Source organism: Dipodomys spectabilis, unplaced genomic scaffold, assembly GCF_019054845.1.
Source record: "Dipodomys spectabilis isolate Male_0828 unplaced genomic scaffold, ASM1905484v1 ptg000614l, whole genome shotgun sequence".
NCBI classification, from domain to species: Eukaryota; Metazoa; Chordata; class Mammalia; order Rodentia; family Heteromyidae; genus Dipodomys; species Dipodomys spectabilis.
In genome coordinates, this window is record NW_024871291.1 from 343,020 (window position 1) to 356,520 (window position 13,501).

The window sequence follows — 13,501 nt, forward strand, 5'->3', positions numbered from 1 at the left end:
AGAGGATCTTCACTAGCCATACAACAGACAAGGGTCTCATATCTAAAATATACTTGGAACTCAAAAAATTAAATCCCCCAACAACAAATCCTCAAAGAAACAACTGCCCAATAAATAAGTGGGCTAAAGACTTGAAGAGAAACTTCTCTGAAGAAGAATGAAGGATGGCCAATTGACACAGGAAGAAAAATGCTCAATCTCCCTAGCCATAAAAGAAATGCAAATCAAAACAACATTGAGATACCACCTCATCCCAGTTAGAATGGCTATAATAAAGAACTCTAACAACAACAGATGTAGGAGGGGATGTGGACAGAAGGGAACCTTACTGCATTGTTGGTGGGAGTGTAAACTTGTTCAACTACTTTGGAAAGCAGTATGAAGGTTCGTGAAAAGACTTCACATAGACCTCCCCTATGACCCAGCAATCCCACTTTTGAGCATTTACCCAAATGTTTAAAAACAAGACCACACTAAAGCGACCAGCACAACTATGTTTATTGCAGCATTATTTATCATAGCTAAGATATGGAACCAACCCAGATGCCCCTCAGTAGATGAATGGATCAAGAAAATGTGGTATATATACACAATGGAATTCTATGCCTCCATCAGATAGAACGACATTGCCCCATTTGTTAGGAAATGGAAAAACTTGGAAAAAATTATATTAAGTGAAGTAAGCCAGGCCCAATGAAACATAGGTCCCATGGTTTCCCTTATTTGCAATATCTAGTATATGTATGAGTCAAGCGGAAAAGGTCAGATAATGTGATGTTAGGAAAATGAACCCTTAGATAGGTATTTTAATGTTTTTTTTTATTTCATGCATTTGTTTCTAATGCATTTATAAGATTATCTTTTTGTTGCTTTGTATGTCCCTCCCCCACAGTATAACCCCTGCTTTCACTATATTTTATGTCAGTATAATTTGTGGAGGAGATGGGGAAAAACAAGTCGTTTAAGGATACAGGTGGACCTGTTGCAACAATGAGAAGTACAAGTTGTCATGTAGAAAACGAGCTTTACAACGTTGGTGTGGGGGGAAGGGGGGAGGATTGGGTGGGGGGGTAGGGGGGAGATTGGGAAGGGATGTGAAGGGTAAACAAAGGAGGAGGCTGCAATGCTTGATAAGAAATGTAGGCATTATCCTGCCCATGTAATTGTAACCCCTCTGTACAGTATGTTTACAAAAAAAATTAAATTTGAAAAAAATAAAATAAAACTCCTTTCTCTGCGAGAGCTTGATTAGCCTCCAGCTTCTCCTCCGCCATCTTCCCGGAACTCCTTATCATAGTAATTTTTAATTACATTTCTCTAATGATTTCAGTTCACTAACCATTAAGCCAGCATAGAAGTTGTATTAAACACAACTTTGTTAGCCCACTGGCAATTTTCAGGGCTTTATGGAAAAGATGTCTATTCAGAACTTTTGTCCAATTTTAATCAAGTTTCTTGTTAATCTCATCTTTAATCTCTCTATGCAAAATTAGTAATTAATTCAAGGTAGTAGATAGAAAAATATTAAGCCACTCCTAACATTTTTCAATTTTCAATAAAATGATATTGCTTAAATCATTTTCTGTTAATGCTTGAGACCTTATAATTCAATTTAGATAGACCTTTAACAAGGCTATGTGCATTTTATTTATTTTACGTTAATTGTTCTTTCCAAAGTCTATGTGTCTAATTCCCCTTGCTCTCTTTCAGTCTCAAGTAGTTCAGATTTCAAACTGAAGAGTAAATGGAAGGAAGCAAACAAAAAAAATACAGTTCCTCTCATCTGATGATGCCTCTACAAGAAAGAAGAAAGAGTTCCTACTTCTAAGGACCTATGCTAGGATATCAAAAAGAGAATTCATTCTTCTAGGTCTTCCTTAAAATGTAAACCACAACATATCGCGAAGGTACTTTTATGTTTTATCAGTTTTTCACATTTTCATATGGACTTCACCTCAGTCTACAACATTCATTCATTATTCTTTCCCTGATACTTTTACACTACCAAGACGTAAGATATAAGATAACCAGTTTGATTTACAGAATAAGAAGTTATCACCCTGGTTTCCTTGGAAGCAGAACATGGTCAATAGATAACATTACTTCTGGTTTCTCACTACATGTAATGGTTTTTGTAATGCTTATTGCATTCTATTTAGTATTTAAAAAAAACTCCTGGCTAAACTCAAAGCTCCTTCACAGAATTTTAGGTTAAGTACTTCACAAGTTTTATTTCCCTTAATTCTTAAGATAATATTTGTTATAATGCTAATGTTATTACCATTTTAGTGTTGGGAAAAATTGTAATTAAATGCCTTAAGTAGATGACCCAAAGACATACAGTGAGAAAGGAAATGAGGCAAAGTTTCCAAAAGCCTTTTAGCAGTACACAAAAGGTAGGTAAAATCTCTCCATTCTCTTACATTCTCAATTCAATATTCATATTGTCCAAGAAATAATAGCATAGCAATTAATGTCCATGGTGATTGTTTTCTGTAACATTTTATCTTCAACACAGACTGTGTTGGTGAGATTGGGTTATCATGTAGAGAGTTGAGCTTATAAATTGAGGAAACTTCCAGTTTCCTTTTTAAAAAGTACTAAAACTTTTAAATATTATCATTAACTGACTTTTAAGAATAAAAAACCTAAAAAATTCATATACAATCACCCAAAATGCTTTCAAAGTAGGAGATGATAAAACAGGACCCTGTGAAGTAAATTTTCTTCTACTTTTGAAATTATTCTGAAAACCTTGTGCTGGATGGTCGCACCTGTAATCCTAACTCCTCCGGACATCTACTCAGGAGCCCGAGATCTGTGGATAACAGTTGGAACCCAATCAGGGCAAAATAAATTCATGAGATAATTTTTCAAAAATTTATTGAACTAGCATAGGGACAAGAATGAAGATGTAGCTTATATAGTAGCTCACCAATCTAGAGAGAAAAGGCCTAGCAAGACCTTGAAGCCGCGATTTCAAATTCTGAGCATGCCAACAGAAATGCAATTTCCTGTACATGCATGCTACTTGCGCGCGCGTGCACACACACACATACACACATACATCCATTCTAAATATCTTCATATCAGTGTTTTGCATTAATTTCTTTGTTAACGATATTATATAAGCAAAATAAAGGAAATAAACTCCTCCCTCTTAGAAAAGTTTTATACTTTTTATTGTAAAAATACTGTACACAGGTGTCATATTTACATGAGCTAGGTAATGAGAACAATTCCTAACAAGCATTGTTACCTCCTCCTTTATTTTTCCCCTACCATTCCTTCCCTCGCACCTCCACAAGTGCACTCCCCTCCCCCCTTCCCCTGCCTAAATTGTAACGTTCATTTTTCAGCATAGTGTCTTGTGCATCTCATTGTTACAATGGGTCAACCTGTAACCCTATTTAGGCATTTTGTTTTTTTCCTTCCTCTCCCCAAATTAGAAGAGCATATATACAAGATATAGGCGCATCAACTTCAAATACAGTGAAAACAGTTGTTATAGCATGGGGAGGAACCTATAAAAAGACATAAAAAATCACATTGCACATTATAAGTACATTAGAAACAATAGCAAAAAAGAGAAAAATTCTTGTATCTCTATCTTGGATTTCATTTCCCGGAACATCATGTTATCTGGTCATATGGACATACCTTTTGACCTTTTCTGCTTATACTATACATATATTAGTTATTGAAAATTAAGGAAACCATGGGACCTGTGTTCTTTTGGATTTGGCTTACTTCACTTAATATTTTTTCCATATCTTTCCAATTTCTAACAAATTGGATGATGCCATTCTTTCTGATGGAGGCATAGAATTCCATTGTTTATATAAAACACATCCTCTTGATCCATTCTTCTGCTGAGGAGCATCGGGGTTGGTTCCATATCTTAGTTATCTTAAATAATGCTGCAATAAATGTAGATGTGCTGGTAGTTTTTGTATGGTCTTGTTTGTGATCATTTGGGTAAATGCTCCAAAGTGGGATTTATTGATCATAGGGGAGATCTATGTGGAGTCATTTGAGGAACCTCCATACTAATTTCCAAAATGGTTGAAAAAGTTTACACTCCCACCAAGAATGCAGTAAGGTTCCCTTCTGTCCACATCCCCTCCAGCATCTATTGTTGTAAAACTATGGAATGCTTCAGGAATTTGCCTGTCATCCTTGCGCAGGGGCCATGCTAATCTTCTCAGTATCATTACAATGTTAGTTTATGTGATGCTGAATTGAGCACAGAATATTTTTTATATATAAAGTGTAATTGATTTTCTTAAACTAGGCAATTCAACAAAAAGTAAGTTTAGAAGAATTGTGAAATTTTAGAACCATGTACTTCTTACATAAGCACACATTTAGGAATAATGTCAAGATGGACATGTCAAAAACAAAATAATTCCAGATATTTGGGGTTCAAAAGATGTGTAGGGGAAATAATTCAATTGTTCTATACAAAGCACATGTCATAATGAACACAGCAGCAAGGGTTAAGGGTTGTTAAAAATTTTAGTGTTTTATATCTATTTAATTTTAGGATTATATGCCAAAATTAGGACTGTTTGGCAGGTATAAAATTTTCTATAATGTATTTAAGATTTATGTTAGCAGACATATAGTACTAAGTATGTACATTTCAGAATTTATAGAAACTTTGTTAATGAGAAGTTGCAAAGCCTTTGTGTGAAGAAGCAGAATGAAGGATTAAGACTTGCTTACTACACAGTTCTTGTTAAAATTTAGGGATTCCTTACTTTATATTTTAGCGAGGAACAAGAGATGATATAAGCCATAAACAAATAATGAGATGAGCCATAAATAATAACCTTAGTGTGTAACTTTGAAGACTATTCATAGCCTATAAAAATCTTGTTGAACATCATAATCTTAGGCGGTTTAAAATGTACAGGAATATGAGAAAATAGAAAATCTAATATGTAGTGCACTTCAGATACTAAAAATACTGGTAATTGTTTTGTTTTTTATTTTATTAATCATTATTTAATTATTGGTTTTCTTTGTAGCATTGTTTTACTTGTTATATAATACAACTTTTTGTTAGTCATCATTAGGAGGTACTTTGAGAAGGTTACTGGGGTGGTCAAACCATTTTTTTTATAGGTGCATGTGAATTTACAACTAGGAAAATTAAGAACAAAATATTTATTAAAAAATGATCAAGTAGAGTCTGAATCAGGAGAGTTGATACATGTCCACAACTAAAATCTTAGCCCTAGGTTGAAGCAACAGTATTACAGAGTTGAGGCCACAAATGTGAGAGACTGTGTTTTGTTTTGTTTTGTTTTATTTTGACTTTGTTGGTCATGGGGCTTGCACTCTGGGGCCTGAGTGCTGTTCCTCAGGCAAGGCTAGCGCTAACACTTGAGGCAGAGCACCATTTCCATCATTTTCTACTTATGTGGCGCTGAGGAATCAAACCCAGGGCCTCATGCATGAAAGGCAAGCACTCTACCACTGAGCCAACTTCCTAGCACTTGAGAGACTGTGTTTTTAAAAAAATCATCTAAACAACATTTTCCTTTTGCTTTGGGTTATATAAGGAAATATATAAATATCTTTTTCTATTTTTGTGAATTGTTGTACTTCTAAATTTATAGTATCTTCAGCCACTTTATCCTTTTCAAAGTCATGAAATATCTCTGAGATTTTGCTGCTGTGAAGATCGTTTTTGCATTTATAATTTCTTCTGAGTCACTTTTATTTTTATCAACATAACTTTATATTTCATGTTGATGGATTACAAATATCAAATACCTGCAAATGTACACATAGAGTCTAAAGATAGCAGTATGAATATTCTCATACAGCTCTTGTTTATCTATTATTCACTTTCAATATTATGATATTTCTCTCTCTCTTTCACTCTGTCTCATTTCCTCTTTTTCTCTTCCATGCCCCATGTCTGCTACTTAGAATTTCTGCTGGGCTACCATTATGCTTCAGGATCTACTAGTTTTGTGGGAACGTGAAAGCAACCATCGGTTAACCTTGCATTCTTTAAGAGTTATGACAGTGACATGATATTATTCTTTGCCATTCTAAATGGTAAAATAACATATCTAGGAGTTCCTTTTCACTTTTACTTCTACTATAAATTTTATCTCATAGGAATCATTGGAATGGATAAGATACTTTAACCTGTGACCTAAAATTATTTTTTTTATTTTTTTAATCTTCTACAAGATTACTTTATATATTTTAAAAAATTTTGTTCTTTTTATTATTTTTTCTTTTTTATTGTGAAAATACTGTACAGAGGGGTTGTAATTACATGGACAAGATAATGAGTACATTTCTTATCAACCATTGTAGCATCCTCCTTTGTTTCTCCTTCCCAGAACTTCCAATCCTCCCTGTCCCCCATATCAAATACTCCCCCCAACCAAAGTAGTAAAGTTCGTTTTTTGACATAAGTACTTGTACATATTAGTGTTGCAATGGGTCCACCCGTATCCTTATTAAAAAGAATTGTTCCCCCCCCCCCACAAATTATATCAACATCAAATACAGTGAAAGCAGGGGTTATACCGTGGGGGAGGGACATCCAAAGCAACAAAGAAATATTCTTTAAATATGTTAGAAAAAATCGCATTAAAAACATTTGAATACATATCTTAGGGTTCATGTCCTTAACATCAACCTATCTGACCTTTTCTGCTTGACTCAGACATATACTAGTTGTTGCAAATAAGTTTAACCATGAAACCTATGTTTCTTTGGGTTTGGCTTACTTCACTTAATAGAATTTTTTCCTAGCCTTTCCATTTCCTAACAAATGGGGCAATGTCATTTTTTCTGATGGAGGCATAGAATTCCATTGTGTATATATACCACATTCTCTTGATCCATTCATCTACTGAGGGGCATCTGGGTTGGTTTCATGTCTTAGCTATGGTAAATAATGCTGCAATAAACATAGTTGTCCTGGTAGCTTTAGTGTGGTCTTATTTGTGATCATTTGGTGAAACGCCCAAAAGTGGGATTGCTGGGTCATAGGGGAGATCTATGTAGAGTCTTTTGAGGAACCTCCATACTGCTTTTCAACATGGTTGAACAAGTTTACTCTCCCACCAACAATGCAGTAAGGTTCCCTTCTGTCCACATCTCCTCCAACATCTAACAGCCTCTTCAGTAGATGGTGCTGGAAAAATTGGTTAACTACTTGCAGAAAAATAGCTAGATCCTTATATATCACTCTGCACCAGAATCAACTCCAAATTGATCAAATACCTTGGAGTCAAATCAGACAGTCTGAAAACATTACAGGATGGAAAAGGAGAAACCCTAGGTCTAATTGGCACAAGCCAAAATTTCCTTAATAGAGTCCCAGAAACACAACAAATCAAAGAAAATTTGGGCAAATGGGATTGCATGAAATTGCAGAGCTTCTGCATGGCAAAGGACATAGCTAGCAAGATCAATAGAATGTCCTCGGATTGGAAGAAAATCTTCACTAGCCATACAACAGACAAGGGTCTCATATCTAAAGTCTACCTGGATATCAACAAATTAAATCCCCCAACAACAAATCTTCAAAGAAACAACTACCCAATAAATAAGTTACATAGAAACTTCTCTGAAGGTGAAAGAAGGATGGCCAATAGTCACATGAATAAATGCTCAACCTCTCTAGCCATAAAAGAAATGCAAATCAAAGCAACATTGAGATACCACCTCACCCCAGGTAGAATGGCTATAATCAAGAATTTTTTTTCCTTTTACAAGCAACCTTTTTTCTTTTATTATCAGTTAGTAACTACCTGTAATGAAAAAAAGCTATCCTATGGAAAGTAGACCGAAGTTGTTCACAGGGATGGTCAAAAACAAATGGGGGAAGTGAGTACAAAGGATATCCATAATAGATCACAGATCTGCAGAGCAATTTATCATGTACATTTTGTGAGAATGACAATGTGCTAGGAACTATAGATTAAATCACTGAACATCTGATATACATATATATGCACATATATTTATATTTGTATATTCATTTATATATGCATATATGTGTGTATATGCCCTTATGTAGGTTCACTTGCACGTTAGCATACACACAAATACACACATACATATACACATGTAAACGTGCACACATAGAGAAAGATACATAATTATAGCCAACACAAGTTTCACTAGTTGTTGAATATGCCTTAGACGGAATGCTTGGAACCATTTCAAATTTGATAATTGCAATTCTAAGCTATTCCAAGTAGATAAACCTAGAAGATTCTTTTCTCCACTCTTGGTAAAAGGAAGAAGTGAAAGTGTGGCTCAGGTCTATAGATTAAACATAGAGAATTAAAGCCCAGGTAGAGCTCAAGGCCAGGAGTTCAAATTCCAGTACGTGCACAATATAAAAAAAAGGAGTCCTTTGTCTTTGAAAAGGGATATTTTTCCAAAAATGAATACCCAGGACAATTTTCAAGTTCCAAAACTCTTCGAAAGGCTCTTTCACATCTTAAACTGATTCCTCTCCTTGATTCACATTATGGAAAATAGGAGTCACACTTCACATTAAAAAGTATATGCATTGTTGAACAGTTCTTACCATTTTTAATGTAAAAGAAGCATGAGAGAGGAATTCACCTCACTTGGGTGAGTTAGGTTTGACTCACTGACAGACTTTTGTAAGTAAATGAGGGTCTGTTTACATGTAAAAAGTCTATACAGATGGTTTCCTAGGAGAGAGAACAAGCTAGCTGTTGTCCAAGTTTGAATCAGAGTAATTTATTCCTATGATATGGAATATCATAGGAAGATCATCTCATAGAACACTATACAGACAGTAATTTCAAAAGGATGAAAAACCCATTTCTATATTGTAAACAGCCAGGTTTTCACAAGCAAAAAACAGTTTCCTGAGCCAAGAAAATATGTTAGAGAAAAAGGGACTGTGTTAAATAAAGGTAATGGCTTAGTGACAGGTGTAAAACTGTTCTGTAATCACAAATAAACTATAAATTTTTATCATGTCCCTAACAAGAATCTCCAAGATAGGCCTTGTTAAATCTGTCATAGAGGACTGGGTTTATGCAATTGTCAGTTTTGTTAGGGTCCAATATCTTCTACATTCGGTTGGGTTGCAATCCGCTCAAACCACATGCAGTGAATGGAAAAACATGCTGCCTTGCAAGGCATCTAAGGGATTTTTGTGCCACTGTAAATATTTATCGTATTTCTTCTTGTAATGATACCTGTCAGTGTGAAGTCCTTTCCTGATAAGAATAATAGTTTCTGTACCCTTTGTTCCACTAACAAATCTCAGATATATAAATTTAACCGTGCGCCCATGGCTCATGCCTATAATCTTAGCTACTCAGGAGGCTGAGACCTGAGGATCATAGTTTAATGCCTGCCCAGACAGGAAATTCCATGAAATATTTCTCTCCAGTAAACCACCAGAAAACTGGAAGTGGCGCTATGTCTCCAGCAGTAGAGTTCTTACATTGAGCTGAAGAGTACAGGGACAGCACCCAAGCCCAGATTTCAAGCCCCAGGACTGACCAAAAAAAAGGAAAAACGTATATATGTAGATATGCATATATGATGAGATAAATTACATTTATATATAAATCGATATTTATGATGCACATTTAAAATATAACTAAATAATTGACATATTTATAATATATACATATATTTACATATATAAGCTCATATTATATCTGTATGTTGATAAATATATTTGTAACTAATATCCAAAGAGTACATCTGAAGTTTTTGGGGAAAATGTAGTGTCTAAAGGCTAACTACTGACCCATCATACTTTCAATTATTTTTTTCCAATTAATACAATGTCTGAAGTAATAAGACTGAATGATTATGAAACAGAGTTGTTGTTTTATTCCTTATGATTTTTTGATTAGAAACATCTACTTACTTGGTATGAAACCTACCAAAATGTGATCTTGAAATCACACTCCACAAACTGGACAGATATATCAATTTAGCAACTTACAGGTCTCAAATTTTTATTTGAATCCTGTATCTCACAAAAATTCAGTTTCCTTCGAGTCAACTACATATACAAACATGCCTAGATTTTCATGCTCACATACATCCCCATACTCACATGACATACTAAATGTAACACTGTAGTAAAAAATAATACAGATACTGAAAAAGAACACCTTTGCCAATGTAAGTAAATTTTATTTTTTTAATTCAATGCATTATCTAATACTGATGAAAGAGCAGCTAAGATGTTTTAAATACAAGAGTGTCTGCTTAAAGAGCATGTTTCTCATTCCAAACATCATTATTTCCACCTTTCCTTCTCCCACATAAAAAATATAAGTAACTACAGAATTAACCTACATGTTTCTTAATCACTCATTGAAGAAAGAAAGTGTAATATATATACATACATATATACATATATACACAATGATATACTATTTAGCCACAAAGAATAGTGAAATCATATCATCTTCAAGAAAATAGATAGAACTGGAAACCTTCATATTAACACAATAAGTCTTATTGTGAAAAACAAATACTAGATTTCTCATATGCAGACTCTAGTCCAAGAAAGAAAAATGAATGACCCAGATGTAAAAGATGGAAACTGATTAAATTTGGAAAAAAATGTAAGAGAGGAGATTAAGAGAAACATTGTGGAGTAAATATGTTCAAATATTTCCTAGGTTAGTATAATGACATAATAAAACATAAGTATAAAAATAGGATAATGAAATTTATAAAAGGAAAAAGTTTAGCAAGCTACATTATATGGATGTATGTGTATAACACAATAAAATACTTTGTGAAATTAACATTTGCTAATAAAAAGTCAAAAATGCATTGGAGTTGTTGTACAGTCATATGTTATTTTCCATTTTTTGTTCACATATTTCCCTGATAAAGTAAAAGGAGAAATAGGTTTTGCTCATTTAGAAAGACAATCTTGTCCAATTAGCATAAAGATACTCTAGATAATTAATGTCAATATGAAATTGTTAAATTAATTATTGTATTAGAATAATTCCAATGCACTGTTCAAATATTACCCTATAGGTATATACTTTTTGCTGTTTATTGAATAAGTAGTCTTTACTTAATTACTATATGCCATTTTCTGAATGTAGTTTGGTATATGCAACTAGGATATATTATACCTGAACAGGAAATCAATTATTCAAAGAGTTTTATCAAAAATGCCTCTAACGAAAAAAAGAGGTAAACCCAAATTATGTATATTTGAAAACAATACTTGCTTAGTCCTCTTCTCACATTCCCGATTCCCTTCTTGAGAATGCTACATTGTAGGGAATTTGTTAACATGTTTTAGAGACATAGGTTGACTTTAAAACAATGAGTTAGTTTATGCTGCATTTTTGTTTACTTTATATCCAGAAAAGCTAAATTCTTACCTTATCATTTTCCTTAGACTTTATACTCAGGTTTCATCTCTGATGGGTGAAAGATAGAGATATAAACATTTTTTAACAGTGGCTAAATTTAGGCTGAGGAATCTATGTACAACTATACTCATGCAGATAGACCTCATCAATCACGTGACCACAATATCAAAATGTTAACCTATGCTTCCTGAAATCATGCTTATGAGATCTTGTGTATTATAAACAGTGGTTATTAGCATTTGTTTTCAAACAACCTCATTTCATGGGTTAGGAACTAAAGTGAGATATTTTACTCAAAATTTAAGGAGGCATCCAAATTTAGTTACCAAGATATACAGCATTTAACACAATGTTTGAAAAATGCAAGATAAAGGAAATAATTTATAAAAAAAAAACCAAAAACGTTTAAAATAAATAGAGAATCAGTATGACTGATTTTTCTTTTACCCCAGCTGCAATATGGCTTGCATGATGACTTTTCTGGTTGTATGTTTAATTAGGTCTGATATTTAGTTGGAGAAGTTATGTTCTTTGATATATTAATTTGTCAGATTAAAGAGGAAATTAATTCCATGCCAGAGTCAACATCCATAATAATGTTACAGTTGTATTCTACTATTTTGCCAAAGTTTTAAATCAGCTTGAGTAACTTGGGTCTTTTTTGAATCTAACTAAATAGGTATGAAATTTTGTCAGTACTAGATTTTGACCACCATTTATTAAAATATTATTTTCAATTCTCTCTTTTCATGAGATTTTTAATTTCATTTATATAATGTGCTGATTTTTCCTTTAGATAACACATATTCAGTCTTCTAAAAGCAGTGTAATTTGGAGTAGTTTTAAATTATGTATTTCATGTACACTGCTCAGATTCTTTGCATATTTTGCTCTTGATAAGTCAGGAGTATTTAGTTCTCATTATGGATATTTTGGACTTAGTAATTGCATTTCTGAAATTTTTAAGTATGTCATGATTTTTGTGATTTGATACTGTAGCAATTTTTCTTTTAAATATGTACAGATCTTGCTTCACATACAATTACATTTGTTTTAAACAATTTGATTCATTCAAGGGACTTGCTATATTAGGTTCATCCAGATGAATTTAATTACAAATTAGCACAACCTTATTTCTGAGAGACAGTTATCCTTATAGTTCTACTCAAATTAACATGTATTTGAAGGTTTTGTACTTAAAAAAATAAAGTGGGCACAATATCTTTTTGTTCCTGGTGAAGTTCCAATTTGCTGGTTGTTTTCCAGCTGTGATGACTTCAACATATGTGTGTATTTTATTTCAATTGTTTTGTGTCTATATTTTGTTTCATATAATAGAAAATACAAAAAGAATCAATGATATAGAAGTTTTCCAAATAGAATTCTAAGAGATACTTCAATTTTTGTGACAACTGGGAATAGGGAGATCTTCTTAGTGGAGGGATTAGCAAAATAACAGAGACGTTGTTTGACGTGATTTGAATTTTGCCTCCTCTTGCCTAACTATTTTCAATGGTAATACTTCAAATTCTTTAGTGGAAAGAAAATAATTTTATGTGGATGAACTCAGAATTTTTGGTTTAATTGGGACACACTAAACATTCATATTTGTTTTTTTTGCATTTCTTTTTTTTATTGTGAAAATACTGTACAGAGGGGTTGCAATTACTTGGGAAAGATTATGAGTACATTTCTTATCAAGCATTGTAGCCTCCTCCTTTGTTTCCCCTTCCCATCCCTTCCCATTCATATTTTATTTTTAACTCTAAATTTTTTCCTTAGTTAAAACCACAGATGTGAATTTGTAATGTTAAAATAGCACCTAAAATTTATATGAAATTGTCGAAATTATTTTCACTTCACACTATATGCAATATAGAATGTAATAACAATAGTGTGTGAGATAGTATGTAATAATGGACTTTGGTGAAAATCCATTACAGTGGATTTTTGTGAAATACAGAGTAATGGTAAGAATTATATTTGATTCTATTAAAAAATTCACAGTTACATCTAAAAGTAACTCATAGTTATAAACTAATACAGAAAAAATAAGATTGTTTATTGGAAAAAGCCAGAAGTTTCAATAAGCTTGCTTTTTAAAAAAT

At 33.1% G+C, this 13,501-nt stretch overlaps 1 non-coding gene across 1 annotated transcript; it reads right to left on the bottom strand.

Moving 5' to 3' along the window:
- Nucleotides 1–4,142: 4,142 nt before the first annotated feature.
- Nucleotides 4,143–4,249, bottom strand: LOC122101005. The gene has a single exon (XR_006146290.1). It is a non-coding gene; the product is annotated as a U6 spliceosomal RNA (small nuclear RNA).
- Nucleotides 4,250–13,501: the final 9,252 nt, after the last annotated feature.